Source organism: Pteropus medius, unplaced genomic scaffold, assembly GCF_902729225.1.
Source record: "Pteropus medius unplaced genomic scaffold, Ma_sr-lr_union100, whole genome shotgun sequence".
Lineage (NCBI taxonomy): Eukaryota > Metazoa > Chordata > Mammalia > Chiroptera > Pteropodidae > Pteropus > Pteropus medius.
This window is the reverse complement of record NW_024354502.1, coordinates 10,828,785-10,851,384: the sequence shown is the minus strand read 5'-3', so window position 1 is coordinate 10,851,384 and position 22,600 is coordinate 10,828,785. Positions and strand designations below refer to the sequence as shown.

At 31.8% G+C, this 22,600-nt stretch overlaps 1 pseudogene; it reads right to left on the bottom strand.

Annotated features, from left to right (window-relative positions):
• Positions 1-3,447: 3,447 nt before the first annotated feature.
• LOC120595838 (uncharacterized) lies at positions 3,448-3,566 on the bottom strand (annotated as a pseudogene).
• Positions 3,567-22,600: the final 19,034 nt, after the last annotated feature.

The following is a 22,600-nucleotide window of genomic DNA, read 5'->3' as shown; positions in this document are numbered from 1 at the left end:
GTGAGCTGTTCATTATTGCATATGGTTTCTGTTTTCTGTATGGTATTTCATTACATGAGTATGCAGGAGTATACTAAATTCCATTAGTGCTAAAATTTTAATTTATTTCAAGTTTGAGAAAATTATAAGTAGTGCTTCACAATATTTTGTTCATGTCTTTGGTGAATATGTGTGTGTTTATTGTACATATACAGATACATATTAATTACTAAATTATACAATATGCATAGCCTTCAGATTTAGTAGAAACTATCAAAAAGTTTTCAAATAATATTGATAGAAAGAACCATATAAAATAACACATACAGTATGACTTAATTTCTATTTAGTAGGAAAGCTAATTGAGGCGTTAGAAGCAGAATATTATTTATCCGAAGGTAGGGAAGGTAGTGCCTAGACATAGGCAGAAAGAGATCCATAGGGTTTTGCTAACAATCTATTACTTTGGTTTCTAATTCATGGTTGTTTTCACTTTTTAAAATTTATCAAATTTGATAAATATAAGTGCATTTATGATTTTGTACTTTTCTATAAGTATATCATAATTCGATAAAATTTCCACTAATAACAAAATATGGAAAGTTAGTGTAAGTATAGAAAGAATGATTCTTTAGACAACTCTAACTATTCCATAGAATTTCTACAATATTAATCAATGTTTTATGTACATAAAACAACTCATCGTATACTGATTTTAATATATCTGTGTTTACAAAATATTTATTGAGACACAATTGTATGTTAAATACTAAGATACAAGTATTGATCGAACACAATATATACCATGAAGACGATCCTAGACTAATAGGAAAGGCAAGTCAACTAGACGATTGCACTGCTGTATGGTATCTGCTAAAATCAGAGTGACCATACGTTGTAGTTTATTCCAATTTAGGCTAATTAGCATTACACAACTATTAATATGGTCCTTTTAAACTAAGAAAAATTCCCATTGCACAATTTCTATGATCACCCTAGAATTAATTGATTTTAAAATCAAATATTATGAAAATCTGGAAAGGAAATTAAAACTTGCTGCAAGGCGGGGCAGTTATATTTTGTTGTTTGCCTTGAATTGGTATAGTGGGAGTGAGGAAAAAGCGTGGACCTGGATTTTTAAGGAATGCTAAGATATAGTCATGATAAAGAAGAGCAAGAAGAGAGCAAAAACCTGAGTCCAAGGGAATAGAAATGAGACGTGATAAGTCTCACGACCCTGATAGCATTGGATGTATTTTTGGAATGGCAGATTTGAAGGAGCTATAATTTTAGCATGCATACAAAGAAGAGATGGAAGATTCAACTGGATCAGTGGGGTGAGGACACTCTGTAGTACATCTTGTATATTACTTTGAATATAGGAAGCTAGTTAAGTTTGATATGAAAAAAATTGACATAATCCTTTCTATTTGTTTTTAATAATGATAAATCGGGGCAACTATGGAGGAGGTCAGTTAGAATGTGGGGAAAACCGATGTCAATGCAATACAAGAGAAAGGACTCTTACAAAACTTCAGGAAAAAGATGATGATTTTGTGACCTCACAAGGGCAGTGGCTCTTGAGAAGACGACCCTAATTTAAAAGGCATTCCTAATATAAAATTAATGTCAGTTTGATTGGATGTAGAGAAAAGCTGGGAAGTCATATGAAGAAGTAGAGCCATCAGTGATTGCTATCTGTAGTTTGACATTGCCCTAAAGCAGTAATCTTCAAACTGGCTTTTTCATGCCCCAGAGGTGCTCCAAATTTTTCTTTGAAAATTTTTTAAATTCTATATTTACAAAATCTATCTGTATTATGTTCTTAAATAAATCTGTCAGAGAATGTACCTGTGGCTCCTTTCTCTTCTCCAGTTTTAAGAGGAGGGACCATAACCATATCTCTTCCATTAGGATATGACACTGATATATTGCCCAGCTTGTAAAAATGTCCTTGTTGCCATCAAAAATGGAACGATTAAAAGGATTGTTGCTTGAATTGACACTTATTATTAACAATAAAAAATATTTTAAGGTAGAATTATTTCCAATAATTTGCATTCAATAATATTTAAAGAGGAATAAGGGAATGATAAATCATTAAAAGTACTTTTATGACAAATATTATGTAATTTAAAAATTAAATGGATAAGCTCAAAGTATCAAGCAACATTTCTCTAAGAATTCCCATTTTATTTTTGTATATTAATTTATGTAAAGGTTTCTAGATATTTTAATCTATGAAAAAGGTAGAAATAGAAAAGCTATTTCAATCTAGTGGCAAAACCATCCATGGAGTTGTAATAAAGAATAAAAGAGCAGAGCCATCTAATCCATGAGACTACATATTTTTAATTAAATGTTTATTTCTTATGTTATCAATAAAATAATTACATATTGATGTTGTTTTGATCAATGATGTAATACTAATATTTGTAAGGCATACTCCAGAAGAAAATTTTAATATTTAGATTTTTATATTTGTAGAATGTTATTTTTAAATCAAGTTTATTTTTACATAAAAATTCTTGATGCAGAGAAGTATAAAAGGTGATATTTATAATATTAAGAATTTTGATTATACATAAATCTATTACATTTAAAAAATGATTTGTGTTTATTGGAGTGGAAATCTGAGTTCAAGATGGACAAAGAATTATTTAAAATTCTACCTATTAAAGGATTTTTTAATATATTTTTTCAAAAATATGATGATAATCATAATGCCTACCACTTATAAAATGCTTACTTTGTTACAGGAAGTTTTCTCAGCACTTTAATTTATTATAATAATATAATGCAACATATTGATATTAATCACTTTAATTCTCACTATAATAAAGTGGAAACTGAGGCATAGTGCAGTTAAATTGCTTACTTGTAGTCTCACAATTAGGGACAAACTAATTGTTAACTCATATGGTCTGGTTCCATAATCTTTATTCCTAACCACTTTGCTAAATGAACAGAGTATCAAATTAATGTGTTTTTTAATATTTCTTTTTCATAGATTAAATTTTTGAGACGGCTGTATTTTTAAAAATTTTATATTTACAGAAATTGCTCCAAAGCATCTAATTTTCAGTTATTCAATATTATGGGATATTTCTGACATCACCTTAAATATGTATAAAGAGGTAGTTTTTTTCTAAATTATTAATGAGATACAGGAGAAAAAATATTTGAAGTCATCTATATAGCATTATGGAGCCATACTGAAAGCATAGGACTTGTCACTATTTTAAGTGATGGGTTTAGCCACTTCCTACTCATGAGTCTTTTGGCAACTAACAATTTCTTACAGAAAAAAAAAAAAGAAGAAAGTATGGTTTGTGAGAAAAAAGGAATTCAAATTTATTTATTTGTTTGTTTGTTTGTTTGTTTGTTTTTAGGCAAGGCAACCCTTGGTTGACCTCACAGATTGCAAGGACCTTGTAAGTTTACAATCCCTTATTATTTTATTTTTTACGCCTATAGCACCTGATCTTCCTAGGTGGTCTCCCATCCAAATACTAACCAGGTCCAACTCTGCTTAGCTTCCAAGATCAGACAGGATTAGGCTTGTTCAGGGTAGCATGGCTGTAGACCAAATTTAGATATATCTAATTTGAGATGCATGAAAGCTATCCCGATATAACACCCCTAATGTATTTAGTGACATGGACCTGCACCTTTGGTGACAGATTCCTTCCAACAGAATTCAGACAGCACACTTCAAGGACTCCTTTTCCTACCCACGTAAATCACAGTTGTTTCCTTTTGGTTGCCAATACATCCCTAGTGCTTTTACACTGAATTGTTATTATTAATTTAATCCTGTCTTAAGCAGACTGAGTCCCTTAAGAACAGGATATGTATCTTGCTTCTTCAACCCCAGTTCCTAAAACACGCACTCTCAAAAATTAGGGCCTCCATAATTTGTAGTAAATTGGTTAATCAGTTTACGGATCCTGTCAATCAACAAAAGTTTGTGACTTAACTCAGTGATATACCATAAGGCCCAAAAGAAAAGAATCAAAGATTCGATATGAGGAAACCTCATAAAGCTTGTGTGCTAAATGCTTAAAAATAGCAGATATATTCAAGTTTTACAAATTAGTGCAATTGCAATATTATCACGTTTGGTTGTTACCTCAATTCTGCCTTTATATCTAATACGAAAATAATTTAAAGATTGCACTTAGCGTTAGATCTGTGCGAGGAAACAATGACTTGCAGAAGCAGATGGTGACGGCCTGCGAACTGCAAAGGCAGCACAGAAATAGTCAAGAGCAGAAGCTCTGCCTTCACATTTATACACCGCTTCCTTTATAACTCTGACCTTGGCCAAGTTATCTTCATCTCTGTATTTTGAAGTCTATTATCTTTAAACTGGAATCCTAATTGTTAGTTCATAAGGCAAGTGAAAGAATTAAATAGGATACGTATAAAAGTGACAAGCACAAAATAAATGCTTTTTTCTGTCTATAACTTTAAAAACTTGCAGAGTAAAAGAGAAAACAGATACTAAATCTCCTATCAGGTTGTTTCAAAAAGTATTTAGTGTTAATATTTAACAGTTACTTGGTATTAAACATACTGAATTCCATGAATTTTCTAAACTCTTTGGCTTTGAATCCCTTGCCTGTCCATGAAAACAGCTTGTGACTGCAAATTCTAAAAAACAAAATTGATCAAATATCTAACCTGCATTTAGTTCTTCAGTGTCTTTTTGTTGTTGTTGTTGTTTATTGATTGCATGCATCTTCAAATCAGTAAACTGCAGGTATAGGCATATTTCATTAATACGTATGTATAGATTAGCATTGCATCACTTGGCAAAAATTGAACTTGTGGGAAGATTATGTAGCTTTACAATTGCTGTCCACTCTGCCTCTGCAGACTGTCTGTGCTGCCGCGAACCCAGTGCCGTGAAGAGATGAAATGTAGTGCTATTATATATATTTCTCAGGAAGAGAAGTGTTTTAAATGGGAGTTAAGGCCACAGCAATTTATCCTGCCAAAGAACAACAAGAAACAACCTTTCATTCTACTATTGATTAGATAATTATGAACCAGATTTAATTGCTAACTTGCCCTTAAATGCATATTATTTTGATGATAGTCTTATTTTTCTCATAAACATAGGTAAAGTGATATTTGCAAATTTGTATTTATTTTTGTAATCAATCTTACTCACCCAACGTTCTCTTGAAAAATATGGCGAATATTTTGGGGTATAGTAGTTGCATTTTCTTCTCGTGGAACATAGAGGACAGTTTCCTTAAGATTTTATAGCAACAGATTTTTCCAGGCGTATCCCAGGTAACTAAATGCAGGCAAAGCTCCTTTATTTGAGGGTCATTAATTTGAAATTTAGATAGGTAATGAATTAAGATTTTTTTTAGTTTTAGTATGCTTAATCTATGGAAATAGACATTTTTCTAAGAAAATTAATATTGTAAAATATTATTGGACAATATATTTAAGCCATGTTAGGATTTTTATTTATTTCCTAGACATTTCTATATAAAAAATAGAAAAAGTGGCTTATATATTGATAATATTTACATTGATTGAGCAGGTATTATATAACATGCTTAATGCTTCATATGATTACCTTATTTAATTCTCCCCCAAATGAGCCATGTCTCATCTACTAGCTGGCAAAACACGTGAAGGACAGGATTGTGTTTTTATTTGTCACTATACTCTTCTTCAAGCTTAGCACTTAAATTTCCATTGAATAAAACCTTATTCTTCCTAACATCTTTATACAGTAAGTAACTGAAACTAAGAAGTGATGAGAAAATATCATGCTGCTTGTCACAGATCATGCTTCTAATAAAAGTTAGAATCTGGATTTGTTCCAAGCAATCTGATCAGAGAGCCCAAACTCTTAAGTACTTATATGTAACAAAACATAGACATCTCTAAATGTCTATATTTTCCCAGTATAATTTTTACTTGTCTTAACATGAAAAAAATCTTTAATCAAACCCTTAAAGAGAAGAAGTGAGTAATAACGGAGTTACTATTTTTGCTGAGCTTACTCTACCTGGGGTTGGACTAAAATTTATTATCTATGGAACACAGAGAGAAACATCAATGAATATTCAGATTACAACCATGCAAAATAGTTATATGGCAAGACAGCTGTCTGCAAGGTACACTATATACCTCAAGCTAATTTTCCAAAATTTTAACATTTTCCCATAGCCATGTCTGGATAATCTACTACATGTATAGTTTATCCATCATGGATGACATTGCTCTTTTGCCTATGATATTTATGCATTTTCTAAGTTTTGGGTAGATATGTCTGTCAAGAAAAAGAAAAAAATTTGGATATCAATAAAAAATATAGCATAGCATTTTTACATTTCTTAGAGATACTGTTTAGCAAACTCACAAAAGAAATTTCATATTCTAGGAAATTTTACATACAACCGATTTTATGATTTAACATTGAATAAATGCGAATTTATAAGAGAACTTGTAGATTTCTGTTCAATAGGAAAAATACCACCAAAGTTGTTTTTCTTTTCTTTTCTTTTCTTTCTGTGTTTTAAATCTCTATAGGACCAATGTTTTTACCAGTTATTCTAACAATTCTGTTCTTTTTTTATAAAATGAGTTTAAAGAGCCAGTTCCTCAAAATGTTTTCTTTTAACCCGCTTTATCCTGTACTGATTCTCTTATTATTTAATGGATTGAGTAAATGTATAGGACAGGTGTTGATTCTATATTCGTATGAGAGTCATGATTTTAACTTTGAATATTATACCTTGAATAAAAATGCAACGTGCCAATCCCCTTTAGCCAAAGGTTACCAGGGATACCCCTGTACTTGAACATTGCAATGAGGGAGAATACACACTGTGGGTACTTGTAGGGTGTTTCAGTAAGAGAGTGGTAGAAGGACTTACAGGATTGTGATTTTATTTGGTGATATGGGCAGGGTTTAAGGAAGCACGGTTTTACCCTGGATTGGATACTCTTAGGAAGCAAGGAAATTTTATGATTGGGTATTGTAATGGATCTTATCTAGAAGGAGAACAAAAAATTAGAAGGAAGTTAAAATTATAATTAGAAAAGAAGCAACAGTCATTTATATTAGCCAGGATGGGGCATATCTGGACGTTTTGTTTGTTGTGTAGAGTGATCTTGTTTTTTTCTGTGCTTAGAAAAGATTAAGAAATGGTCTGTTTTTTTTTTTTATCTCACTTTACTCTGGCCTCAGAGCGAATCTGTATAATATGTTCTGTGAGATTGTTTTTGTTCAACAGGAAAGGATCAAGACCTAGCTGTGAGTACCAGACCAGCTCCTAACAATGTGTAGCCAGACTAGTTTCTGGATGTCATGGGTTGCTTTCCTCTTTCTCAGAAGAGATAAACAAACAAACAAACAAACAAATAAATAAATACAAGAGCAAAACAATAACATTAGTAGTAATAATAATAGTAGTGGTGGTGGTGTTGGTGGTGGTGGTGGTGATGGTGTTGGCGTCCACTCCTTTCTGACTCAGAGGATTGTGGGATAGAGAAGGAAGAGGAGCCAGAATGTGAAGAACCCAGATGTGAATGTCACAATTTCTTACTAGGAGGATTGGCACATTCAGAGGTCAAGCATTTCTCACCTGCTATGGTCTTTGGTGTTGCTGGTATTAACTGAAAAGTCTACTACACTGGAGTCACCAGTCTAGGGAAATCTCTGCCCTGAGCAATGGGGAACAAACCTCCTGTGAATCACAGTTGTCTACGGGGGAAAAGAAGTGAGACAGGGTCAGCCAGGTTTGCCAGTAGGTTCTGTATGTATGTATGTTTATGTGTGTGTGATATGCATACATACACATACATATGTATGTGTATTCCTGTATGTCTTCAAATTTACTGGAAATTGCCAAATTTCCAAAGTACTATTACAATTTTGAATCCCATCATAGTATTACAGTTTCTATGTTTCATATGACCAGAAATTTAAATTTTTTGTTTTAATCTGATGACATCATAGTTTTTTTCCTCTCCTAAAATCTTTGCAGACATACCTGAAAATCAAGAAAAAAAAACCATAGAAAAGATGTACCTCATCCACCTCTGTTTCAGAGTCTCTAAAGCAGATACATTCATGGGCCTCCTCTTTTTCAGCTTTAATTCAAGCTGAACATTTTTTTTTTCCTCAATAAGTCAATGGTCAAATTCTGAAGCAGTTTTTCTAGCTCAAAACAAAGTAAACAAGAACTTTTTGATATTTATTTTAAGGGGAGATGAGACTAATTGTAATTTAATCCCCAAAGTAATGGATATGTATCTAGTACAAAAAGTGGATCTAAATGCTGTGAAAACCAAAAATAAAAGAAAAAACAACCTCAGGAGATATTTTAAGCAAAGAGGAAAATGTTTAAGACACCTGTTAGCTGATTCTTACATTTTCTCATGAGTAACTACCTGTAATTTCTTATCTTTAAAATAATGAAAACCATGATATTAAATTCAGTTCCATTTGTTTTGCCATAATGTTTTTTAAAAAAGTATCTTATCAAAAATCCTTTTCTCTGAAGCAAACAAGATGAATTATTACTGGATATGAATGAAAGCAAATATGTAAGTAATTTTGCTTAGGAAGGATGATTAGAAAGATTGTCTTTTACATTATTCATTTACTTTTGCTTTGATGCAAAGTTTAGAAAAGATAGAAAACAAGTTTCATAATACATGTAAACTGTGAAAATGGCATCCATAGTTCTATGGTGTTTGGACTTTTAAAAACTTTTTGGATTTTTCAGATCACATGGAAAAAATCCCAGCTCCTTAACATACCCCTTTAAGGCTCTACTTGATCTGGCCTCTCCCTGCTTCTTGGACCTCAACTTACACATCATCTCCCCTTTCATAAAATGTTCCAGTCACATTCTGTGTTTTTAAACTGCCTTTCTTTCCTTAACTATGACAATATAGGACCTTTGCTTTTATTATACATATCAATGTTTGCATAACCAGTCCTTCTTGCTATATAATCTTTGAAAAACTATTACTACCTCCTCATAGAGATTTTCCCTACCCTCAAATCAAAGAGTCAAAATTTGACTTGTCACTTGGGTCTATTTTTGTTATGGCAAGACATATTTCACTGACCCAGGATGTCAATGATTGTAAGACACACTGTTAATTTACAAAACATTGAGAAGAAAAAATTGCTTCCAATTTATATTATAACACAATAATATCTTATTGCTTAGACATTTTATTTTATATCTGTTGAATGAGATTCTTTAGAATTAGTTAAAGATTTTTCATATATAATATTTCTTTTCCAGTCTTAGATAATGACATGAAATATGCATATACTTAGCTGAAACTTGTATTGGGACACTTTTCTGATTATACATTTTCCCACTTAAAAGTTGGAACCAGCCACTGAATATAGGACTATAATGGGTGTCAAATCAACTTGAGACCTAGGATCAGAACTGAACAAAGGCAAATTTCAAATACCTAAATGATCTTTATCCACACCATTTTCCCCAGCTTTATTGAAGAATGATTAAAAAATTATATATATTCGCAATGTACAATGTGATCTTTTGATATATGTATACATGTGAAAGTTACCTCAATCAAGCTAATTAATATGTCCATCACCTCACATTTACCATTTTTTTGTACATGTGGCAAGAAAACTTGAGATCTACTCTTTAGAAAATTTCCAATATTATACGATGTATTACAGATAAGTATAGTTAATATCGTTAATAAATACATAAATTCCACATCTTTGAATATTTTCAAGATCTGTGTCCTAGGGAAAATACTAAAATAATCATGAGACTCCTACCAGGTTTCACGCTCTTTACTGTCAAAGGAATGATTTAAAATAAAATTTACTGTTTTCAAAAACTTATCATATATTGGAGAACATTTACAAAAGAAATTTAAATGTATTGCCAAATAATATCTTTATATTAGTTATAATTTTTTTTAAAAGCTAACATTTATATACATAGCAGAAGGAATAGATATATATATATATGGGCTTCAAATTGGAATGTTTATATTTCTTTTCTGGCTCCATAATTTACAGTACATCCCACATATATTTGATGATATTAACATTCACCTCATATTTATTTGTGAGGATTAATGAGAGAACACATTAAATGCACTTAGCAGAGAGGCAAACAGTAAGCACTATCCAAAAGGACAGATTACTATATATTATGTTTCATATTTTCAATAAATTCAGATAACAAATGAAATTGTGACAAGTTGTGAATTTTATATAAAATATGTTGTTATGCTTTGCAATAAAAATTTTAATAAGGAATTTTGTTCTTTAACATTTAATGTATCTAAAACTTGTCCACTTGGGAATAATGACACCATCACCATCTAGTGGCAGTCACCATAAATTATAGACACGTGGTCCCTGCAAAATCGGAAAAGCTCTCATGAATATCACTGTAGACAGAGCTAGATTTAATATTCAAGATATGTTTAAGTAGACTAAAGTGGCATCGTGAACTGCTAATTCAACATAGCATAACCATACCTGTTCGAAAGGAGCAATTCATATGTTTGTTAAAAATTACTTTTAAAAGACAAACATACTGTAACATATTTGAGAAAGTAGATAGTAAATTTCATACAGGAGTCAATTATAATATGAAATATTTATGTAAGTAGTCATATATTTAAAGTAGAGATAAGGCATATGACGTTTCAATGTAGCCAGATTCTTTATAAATCTCAGATCTGTAACTGTGGGGCCTTAGGCAAGTTATTTCATCTCATTATCTAACTCATTTTATTTATTTATAAATCATAGTAGTGATATGAGTCTAATCTGATATAATGCATAATGAGCAGGACGCAGCAAGCACTCAATAACATTCTCTTTTTTGCTTCAATATCATTAGCAATTCTACAAATAAAACAATCACAATAATCACTTGTCTTTATTATCCAAAGTATAATGAATATACACATCAATTCTTAATACAGCAATCTAAAGAATGTAATGATTAAATTATAAATTAGTTTGTTATTATTTAGAATTTATTATTAAGATACTAAGATAAAAGTCATGTCACCAATTACTTAACATTTATTTTATGATCATTGTCAAATTTACATAAGGATAAAAATAGTAATGTAAAGTTTGTACAAAGTTTACATATAGAAATCAAATGTAGGATATTATAATTCAATAAAATATTATTATAGTATACTGTTAAATCTAGCAAGTAGCCACATGTCTGTATCATTAAATTTCATACTTTTATTTAAAATTTTTGGTTTATTCACAATTTGGGATTATTCTGTTAGGTAAATTTTTAAATTTTTCTTTTTTTATTTTTAAAGCATAAGTAAACGGATATATTCCAAATGCACTAAGAACTTCTATATAAACATTGAAGCTGATTTTTGCAAATAGAAAACATATTATTAGTAATAGTGTCTAGTGAATCTATTATGATTGACTATCGCACATTACTGAGGACAAGTGCTGAGTTTGGCATACCGAACTGGGATATCTTCCTGAGCACAGCTCTGTACTTTTCTTTAATTTTGCATATCTTATTAAAATGATGAAGCTTTTTTCAACACTAAAGACTATTCTTAAAAATTATATTCATTACAAACTAGTTCAAGTAAACTATAAACTATTAGTATGTCATTACATATCTTATGATCTCTCTAGATTGCTTCTTTAAAATCTACCTCGGGTGGTAAAAACAATAAACTGTTTTGATTTGAGAGAGAGAGAGAGAGAGAAACAGTATAATTATGGAAAAAGAAGCTCAAAGTTTCAAACTAGAAAAAATATACAGAATTAAAGTTATCAGATAAGTTGGGAAAAATTAATAAATTTTAGAGCATTGATTTCTTAAGTTTTTTAAAGCTGTACATATTTAATGCATACAATTTGATGAGTTTAGAGATAAATACACACCCATAAAACCATAACCTACCATCACCAAGGCCATAAAAGTATATATCCTCCCCAAAGTATACTCCTTCCCCTTTATTAATATTCTTATTATTTTTTTGTGTTAAGCATATTTAACAATCTGCCCTCTAAGCAATTTTAAGTGTATAACACAATATTGTTAGCTATAGGCACTATGCTGTATAGTTGATTTCCATAATTATTTATCATAAAATAGAAACTTTGCACTCTTTGTCAACTTCATTTCCCCAAACCTCAGCTCCTGGCAACCACGCTACTCTCCGTTTCTATGAGAGAGACTATTTGACTATCGTACATTCTATATATAAATGAAATCATATAATATTTGTTTTTCTGTATTTGGCTTATTTCACTTAGCATAATGTCCTCCAGGTTCAGTCGTGTTGTCACATAAATAGAAAGATATTTCATGTTCATGGATTTGAAGAATTAATATTGATAAAATATCCATATTACCCAAAGTAATCTGCAGATTCGATGCAAGCTCTATCAAAATCCCAATGTTATTTTTCACAGAAATAAAAAAAAAAATTAAATGTGTATGGAACCACGAAAGACCCTCAAGGGCCAAAGCAATTTTGAAATAGGAGAACAAAGCTCAAAACATCATACCTCCCGATTTCAAATTATATTACAAAGCTATAGTAATCAAAACATTATGGTATTGGCATAAACATAAATATACAGACCAATGGGATAGAATAGAATAAATAGAAATAAATCTATGCATCTATGGTTAACTGATCTTCAACAAGGTTTCCAAAAATACCAGGGTAAAAAGAATAGTCCCAGGTTTTCCTAAAACAACCATATCCAAGTGACACAATTGCCATGAAAAAGAAGTACTTTATTTCAGGAACTACTTTCCAAAGCACAGTACTAGGAGATAAGAGACCATTTTAGTTCCAACTATAACATTAAATGGCTAACTTTGGACAAATTGGTCAATTTTGATGAAATCATTTAATCTTCTATTACCACATATGGTTCTGAATTATCCATTGACTCTAAATTTTCTCTGAATTATTACAATTAAGATTTAGTTTTTTTGACTTAACTAGATTCAAGTAAAACAATGATATTCCATATAGACTGCATCATCATATACATATTTGCAGAAAAATGCAGATATGGCTGACGACTCTGGTGGTTCACAGAATAAGTCTATTTTGAGTTTCCTGTAAATTTGAGTCAATTAGAGCCTTTGCAATTCTAAATGTAGGGCACAGTCAGATTAACCTAATCAGATAAATTTTAGTTCAATATATTAACCTGTGAACAATTTTATTCTGTAACAATCTCTCATATAGCTAAAAATATTTTAGTTTGGTTTACAAAAAGAAGAAAGGACGAAGAAAAAAGTCACAGCTAAGAATTTATTTTAGTCTAGGAACTTAAAAAAAAAAAATCTGTTCCTAAGTATATTGGGTCAGGTAAAACATTGTCTTGTCTATACAACACCCTGAATATATCACTGTATTTGTTCTTGGTGCATAATTTCAATCATAGATTTAAGAGTTTTTCACATCCACAAGATTGTGAACTCTTTTGAAAGCAAAATCTTTATTCTGAGGAACCAGACCAGTATCTGGACACAATTAATATTAACTGTTGACTAAATAAATTGATAAGTAATGGACAAATTCATTAATACTCTAGTATTATTAAACTGCAACAAGAACAAGTCTTTTAAATGTCTTCACTGATGCAATATCTTGCATGTATTGGGCACATTAATAATGATATGAACTTAAAACACCGATATAATAGTTTTTATTGTTTGTGGGTATTTGCATACATAATAAATTACAAAACTATCTTTTGGGCAATATACACAAACTTCAACATAACTCTTGCTTACCTGTGGTGATGAGGTAAAGAAAGAGACGTGGCGTTGGGCATTAGTTGATTTTGACTATGTCAAGAGTGTGTTAACAGGAAAATTATTAATCACTACCTGTCTTATTAATCTATTAAAAAGGTGTTATGTGAAAATATGAATAGCATATATCTTTTTCAAAAATTGGTTTGGGAAATTTGAAATGGCACATCACTTTTCTATCAATGAATGTTCTGTTGCAAGCAAAGCATTCTGAATAGGCTCAGGGAACATTCATTTTCAAAAATGGGCATTGTTACATCTAAATTACTAAAGATTTGAGTTGGGTAGAGTAGACAGGACAGGCTGTACTGAAATACTACTCTTGTTGATTTTCTTTTTTTCTTATCTGCAACTTGATAGCAATTTAGAAACACTTAAAAAAGATTTGACAGATTCAACTTCAGGATGTGTGGAACAAAGAAAAGAGGGACAACCAAAATGTTTTGCTTTATTGAGTTTGAGAAATGTTTATTTGCTTACTATGGACCATCGATATTAGAAATTTCTTCAAAACTCAGTCTTTAAACAATTAGCTACACCTCCCCACCCCCACACTATTCTAAATGATCTGCTAGGTCTAGTAACATGAGAAATTCTGCTCCTGAAACAATCAAAGTATAGATGTGATTTTAAAAAGTAATTATATGTGTTAATTTTTTTAAATGATATTTTCCATACACTAAAATTGGTATTATGGAAAGGTTCTCTAAAGGAAAAATAAATTTTTATATAAAACAATTATATGGAAATATTATTATATATTTTATTATTTGTGTTTGCTTACTAATTTCTTATAAGGATCAATAGTCTCTCTCATTCAACATCCTCATTCCATCATAAAACCTGTACATTTTTATAATGATCCATTGGCCACGTTAGAAGGGAAAAAAAATTTACTTAAAAGTTTTTTATTCTATTTACACATAGAGCTGACTACTCAGATTTTAATCTACCTATGTGTAAATAGAGAAAAATATTTTAGAGTTTTAGTTATTCTTTATAAGCCTCTCATTTTCCTCTTTCCCCAGGTTCTCATAAATCTTATAAATTTACATCAGGGAAACTCTACCCTATACTTTTTTGGAATATGCACTGTTGGGGCTGGGGGCTGATTTCTTGTCTGAGATTAATTTGCCAAAACTGTGCTAGCCCTCATGCAATTTAGCCTGGAGGAAATTGTGAGGTCTATAATTCATGTGTCTTTTTGAAATCTGCTGAATATGCCCTGGCAAATTCAGGAATCAATAAGTAGCAGAATCTGACAGTAACTGTAAGGTCTATCTCAGTGAATAGTGGAAGTTTTAGTAAGGGAGACATGTTGGAGCTAGGCTGTATTTAATATGGAGTTTACAAAGCCCATATTACATTTAAGATCTAGCTTAGAGTAGCAGAGCATTTGTTAAAATATTGTTGATCCATTCCCAACAAGTTACTGCCATTTTTAAGTACTAAAAATTATACATTTATATGGAAGCTATTCTCTTTATCAAAATACCTAACTGTTTTAAGCTGTAAAGAGATAAGTTCTAGCAAGGGTCTAAAGTCCCAACAGCCATATGCCTAAGCATTTTTTAAAACATATTTTTAATTATAACTAACAATCAAAATTATATTAGTTTCTGGTGTACAACATAATGATTAGATATTTATATACCTTACAAAGTGATCACCACAATAAGTCTACTTACCATCTGATAGCATACATAGTTATTACAATATTTTGACTATATTCCCTATATAGGAATGTACATTGCATTCTCATGACTTATTCTGTAACTGGCAGTTTGTACTCCTTAGTCCCCATTCACATGAGCATTTTAGATATTTATTTAATTTTGAATTTGAAGGATAATTAGGTCCATTAATTTTCAAATAAATACAGAAATTTGTAGATTAAAAAAACATGTTCTGTTGCTTCAAAATGTATTTAATGGCTTTTATTTTAATGGGTCTTATGTAGTGTAAGAAGTGACTGTTAGAAAATAAAATTCTCAGAGCAAGATTGAGAGAGCTGAGTGGACAGCACTATAAAACAATCTATTGGAATATAAACAAAATAAAAATGGTTCTATTGACTTTAGAAACTATCCTGAAAATAGAACAAAAGAAATCTTGAAAATTGTAAGAAATCTGTCTTTTGCCTTTAGTAACATGGGGTCATATTGTGTTGGGTCAGTGGCAGCATGCTGATTTATGATCATCACTGAATAAAAGGCAACATGGATGTGTTTATCCACACTGATTCTGATTTAGAGTTACCAGATGTTGTTGGCACCTTTTACCATGAGATTTGGTTCATTTAGTCAAAACGATTAGTAGAAAAGCACATGCTAGAATGAATCTACTATCCTGTAAGCAAAGCTGGGGCAATGATGGAGCAAAATAGCTTATCCACAGCAAGTCAGTGGGAAGTTTTGTTCTGTCACCTCTCTTCATTAATCTGTACACATGACTGCTTGGAGAGACAGTGAGTTGATTAGATCTGCATCACCATCAGCATGCAGACACTCATCACTACTTCTCATTTTCATATGACCCAGATGGTGTGGCTGCTTGACTGCAATTTTCCTTTATATGTGTTTTTAATAGGTTCCTTTTTTTAGATATTGACTTTGAACCCTCTTACGGATATTTAAAGCCAAGTTAAATTAACTTCTCTTTCAGTAACAACTTGAAGTAACCACATTTTGAAAAAAATACTTGTACATATATATTTTTTTTAAAATTGTTTTCTAGTTCTCTCTGGGCCTAAAGAAACTGTACGTGTCAAAATGAATATTTAGCTGGTTTCTGCAATGTCCTAAGGAAGTATATTTGACATACACTTCCAGTATGTAATTTAAGAAATAAAAGCAAAAGTTTACTTCAAGAGAGTCAAATAAAATTGAAGAAATGAACCCGACATTTAGACATGATCTTATTATTAATCTAATCTAATCAGAGTTTTATAAGTGACAACACTTAAGTGAAAAGAATTCAAATTATTTGACAGAGGTTACACAGGGAGTGAATTAATTTTGTGTTATGTTTCTGACTTACCTTCTTACTCGAACTTATGGTTGTGTATCCTAGATATCATCTGGGGCTCCCTGTGCCTGCAAACTTAGTGCCTTGAATTCACTTTAAATGAGAAGTCCATTTATTCTCCATAAAATCTACAAGTTCCCAAAAGTAAGGCCACCCCCCAGAGTATATGTATCTCCAGGCAAATTTATTTGTGGGACCCTGTTCACAGAAGCAACTTGATTAAAAATGTATTACAAAATTCATGGGCTTATCTGTTGTATAGTGATTTATTAATAAAGGTTTGGAATAATGAGTAGAGAAGAGATACTTATATGGCTGTCCAATCAGTACATGTGAACATTCTTCATAGTGTTCAGACACCATTTTTTTCTTTCATATGAGTCTAGGAAACATGTTTTTATTGTAAAACATGCCCTTCCTGGTTAACTTAATTGGTTCCACTATAAAAGAAGAAATGATCTTACTACTCAAAATGCCACATGTCTTTAGACCTATTTGCATTGAAATGAGGTAGATACTTTTGTTTCTGTAGTTCCCTAATACCATTTATTTAATGGCACTTTCATCATTACTTGTAATGCTATATCATCCATCATGCTGCCTGTGAATTCTGATTTTCATTGACTCTCAAAGATTTTTTCTGTGCTTCATTGAAAATAACTGTAAATGCAAGAAAATGTGAGCAATAATTACTTTCTGGTTACGTTAAAATGCTATTCTAATTTTCATAACATAAACATAGATGACACATCATCAACCATAATTTACCTTGAAATCTTTAGGCTATAATTGTTGTTTCTAAAATGTAATCCCCTTAATGTTGATGGCATACTGGCCTTCCACCTTCCACCACCAGCAAAAAGGTTAGGTGGCAAGCCAATGACAAGAGTGAGGAGAGGAGTTGTGTTATGTCTGTATCTCACCTGGTGTGACATAAGTCCAACCTAGGAGAACATGAAACAAACATATCAAATGTGAAAGAGAGAATATCGATTAGAATAATCCATTAACATTGCAGAGCTCTTGAAGGAAATGTGATAGTTACCCTTGGACTACTCACCTGAGATACAATGTTGATTATTTAAAAAGGGTGACTATCCTGGGTGCTGGCTGAGGGGATTCGGGATGCCTGCTACCACCCCAACTACTTTGGAGTACTGTAGACTGGAGCTGGCACCACAATCACAATATTGACAGGTGGGGTAATTGCATGGAGCTCAAATCCAAGAATCTTCACAGGACGATTAGTAGCCCATGGCTCTGAATTTTTCCTGTGTCTAATATGAGTGAGACATCAAAAATAGTGCATAAGTACCATTTTAGGTGTCCATAAAAGAGATATCACACTGGCCAGCAGGTGGTCTCCACTTGCTAAACTATTTCCCTTAACTGGAGTCCATACTCCTGAAAGGGAGAGCTAAGAATCAGAAAACAGCAAGACAGAAAATTTTGAGAAAGATGTGGCAAAACATGCTGAGACCCCCTGTGGCATGGAGTCCAACATGGGAGTCCTACTTGCCAGTGTCTAAGGACAATACTAACAGGGACTAAAATTTGTCCTAGCTACCTCTACCTCTTGCTTAAAATTTCTGCTTTTGCTGAATGTTTAATCTTCGTATTTTGTTGTTTTTGTTGTATATTTTCTTTAGTTCCACTTTACCATTGACCCATATATAAGACATGACTTTATTTTTAAAAAATTTATTGGATGTCTTATATTTGTCACTAAAAATTTTAGACTCCAGGGAAACAGCAAATATCAAAACAATCAAAACTTCCTCACTTTTTTAGGGAGCTTACATCCTAGTAAGAGAAACATAACAAAATAAAGAGATAAAATGCACAGTACACTAGATATTAATAAAGGTTCTTCATAAGAGAAAAAGAAAGATAATCATGAGATGAGATGTTATACGCATGAAGAAGATGCAAAGTTAAGAAAGATAGCCAGGAGGGACCTGGTGGAGAAGGGGCTACTACAGTAAAGGCTAAAAGAGAAAGAGGAAACCATTTAAGTATAGGGAGGAGGGACTACTGCACAAACCTTCAGGCAAAGATAAGTTTGCCATATTTAAGGAATAGTGAGGAAGCCAAGCTGTTGGAATGGTGTATGAGAGGAGGGATAATAGAGGATGAATTCTGAGAAATCTGTTTCATGAGTGTATAACCTATGCAGTCACAAAGGCTCCTATTGTTGGACAGGCCCAGAACTTGATTTAATGCTCTGCTGTTGCCATCTTGAAATTCTTACCAATTTTATTATTGAATTTGTGTTTGTAAGTGAAGTCTAATGGGAAAATGGAACAAGCATGTGGGAGAGAAAATATATGTAATATGCATGTCCACAGTTCTCTACAGCCGCATTCGCATATAGCATTCATGAGGTCCCATAACACAATTCCAGTGGACTTAAAACATGGTAATTCAGCAAGACATAAAGCAAATATAAGGAAGAAGTGAAATCTATGGCTTAGAAAGTGGAACAGTAATAGCTTGAGAAGCCAAACTTCATCTCAAACTTGAACTTGCTTTGGACAGAGAAAGAAGAAAGTAGTGTCTAAAAAACACAAGTAACCATACAATTCTATTGTACCTTCATTACTCATTTTATTTCCCTGTATTAGTCAAATATTTACCTGACAAGGATGACTTAGAAAGGAAAGAGAAAAATCGGGTAATCAATACCTTGTTTCTTTTCAGTCTTTCCTTACTCATTGGTAAGCTGAAGGTAGGGGGTATTAGTATAATGGGAGCATATTAAGAAGTGATATAAACAGTTGAGATAGTTTTCTGAAGTACTTCCACTACTGTGGTAAGAATGAAATACAATCGCATGTACAAACTATGAAATATCAATTTTGTAATTCCACCATTTCTGCACATTATTTAAATGCTGTTATATTTACATTAAAACTGGCTTTCACAACATAAAAACAGACAGTAAAACTTATGTGGCCATTAAAATTTTTAATTATTGTTTACTTAAAATGACAATTAATTAAAAAATTAACAAAAACATGATGTCAAGAGACTAGCAAAGAAAGAAAGATAAAAAGCTATATATTTAGGTTTCTTTAGAAACACATTTTTCCTGATTTTGAACAACGGGTCCATATTTTTTCTTGCACTGGAACTCACAAATTGAGCAGCTGACCCTGCTGAAAATTCAGACTTTTCATGCCATATGGAATCATTTGAATAATTGCATTAAAATTTACTTTTATTCTGAAATTAGTAGTAAACATTAGAGTTTTGAGGAAAGAAATTACATAATCTTGTTTATGTTTGAAGAAAATTTTCTAGCTGCTTAGAATAATTTTCCTAGGGGCAAGAATGAAAGCAAGGAGACCAATTTAGGGGCCTCTCTCAGTATTCAGCAAGGGATGATGGCAGTTCGAATTATGTGGTATAAGTAGAGGAGGTGAGAGGTTGTCAAGATCTCCATGTATGTTGTGGGTAGTAAACATTATGGACTATCCAGCTGGATGAAGTTGTTAAAGAGGAGATCAATAAAACGTCAAGGATGTTGGCCTAAGCAACTGGAAGCATACAGGTGCAAATTACTGAGAACTAAAGACTGATAGAGAAGTGGGCTTTATTTTCATATTTTGTAGGAGAGTTGAATGTCAGCAACTCTTTTGAGAACTCATTAAATTTGCAATATACCTTAGATACAGAAGGGGAGATATCTAGTAAGCAGATGGATATTGAGTTTGAGTTTAGAAGATCTGGACAAGAGATATACATTTGTGAACCATTAGGTCACAGGTTGTGTTTAAAGCCATGGGGCTGGTGAAAATTAGCAAGAAGTGAATATATGTATAGAAGAAAAGAAGCCTAAAGAATAATCTCTGGACCTTTTCAGTGTTTAAAGACAAGGCAGATAAGGAAGAAACAGCTAGAAAGGTAGAAATAAAACCTAGATGTTGATGTCTCTAAACCAATTGAAAAAATTGATTTATCTATTTGTATGCTTCTTGTCACCTCAAGTGCAGAAGTTTGAGTCAGTCACATTCATCAGCACATTATAACACATTATCCTGATAGGTCTGCAAATTCCTATTGTTTAATTAATTTTATTACTTTCATTTCATTACCTCATTTTAATCCCTTTGCTCCAATAGTATGTATATACTTTATATGTTGTTCTTTCTTTGTATTATAAGTAGATATTAATTATTTGTTTTCATCGTATTTTTAACATGAACAAAATTATGTAAATGAGTTATATATTTCATTCTATTACTTTTTTTTTTGATAAGCGTTACACTTTGAAGAGCTGGCCATCTTAAATGAACATTTTGCCCACTGTTCCCTAACTGCTGCATCATCCTCCAGGCTGTGTGTTGTCAAAGAAAAATTGCACTGAACTGAGTTAAAAAGGAAAGGAAGATTTTATTCAAGACTATTACAAGAGGTCAAAAGGTTGCAATAGAGGAGAAAGATTAAATTCAACTCTGGTGAAACAAAGGCAGGAGAGTTTGTAAGACTTGGAGTGAGCTAGTGGAAAAGTACTGGAGGACATTAAAGGGGAGAGTGATCCATATGGTTAGGTCAGCTGTTTTTGCTAACTGTCTCCTCTCTAAGTTAGGCTCCTGTCCTTCCACAGAGACTGGGTAAGAGGGGCACTATTCTGATTACTTGTCAGAGGGATGGCTCCTCAGGTCCTTGAGAAAGACATTTCTGGATTATAAAACTGGCAAAAGCATGAAAGAAAACTTATACCTCAGAGGGGCAGAGAATTTACAATTGCAAGTTTTCTAAAGTAAATAATCTAAGAAAAGGAAGTTAAGGGCCCAATAGTCAAGAAGAAATCTCTCTGAAGTTCAGTCAAACTAAGGAAAAAGTAAAGGCTGTCTCATTATGCATCTACCACATTTTAGGTATGCAATTTCAGAGATAAACAGTAGGTCACTTCTACCTTTCTACTACCACAAATAATGGTGTAATAAATACACCTGAGTACTTATTGACACCCACCAGCAGTGCATGGGAAGTCCTTCAATTTCATGTTCCTAAAACTTTCCATCACCTAATGTGCTATTTTACCTTTCTAATAAGTAAAAAGTAACAGCTCATTGTTTCTTCTACATTTGTATTTATCTAAACACTAATAATTATTATTATCTTTTGGTATGTGTGTTATCTTCCTGTGTTTTCTCCTCTATAAATTATCTCTCATAACTTTTGCCCATTTCCTTTTCTATTAAAGTTATTTTTTGTTGCCATTGTTATAAATTTGAAAAGTGTTTTTTATCTTCTAGGCTAGTCCATTGGCAATTTTAAAAATAGAAAATATCTACCTTATTCTGTTTTCTATTTACTAATTTTGTCTCAGATATCTATATTACACAGAAATTCTTAACTTTGCTATAATCAGACACAGATTGTATATTTGCCTTGATGTGTCCCTTCTGGGGTTTTATATGAAAACTTTCCCCATCTCAGTGGCACAAAAATATTATTCTACATTTTTTTTCTATTCACTTTATAATATCCTCTTTCATGTTTGTTTTTTTGACCTATCTAGAATGTAGTTATATATAATATTTTAGGGAAGAATTCATATTTATTTTTCTCTATATAATATGACATTTTCTTCCATATTATATGACATTTTTGATAACCTTGACACTTTAAAAGAGTACCAATTAGTTATTTTATAAAATGTACCTTAACTGGATTTGTCCAGTGTTTTCTCATAATTTCTCATAATTGGAATTTTTGGAAAGTATACCACATAGATGATGTTGTATTTTCAG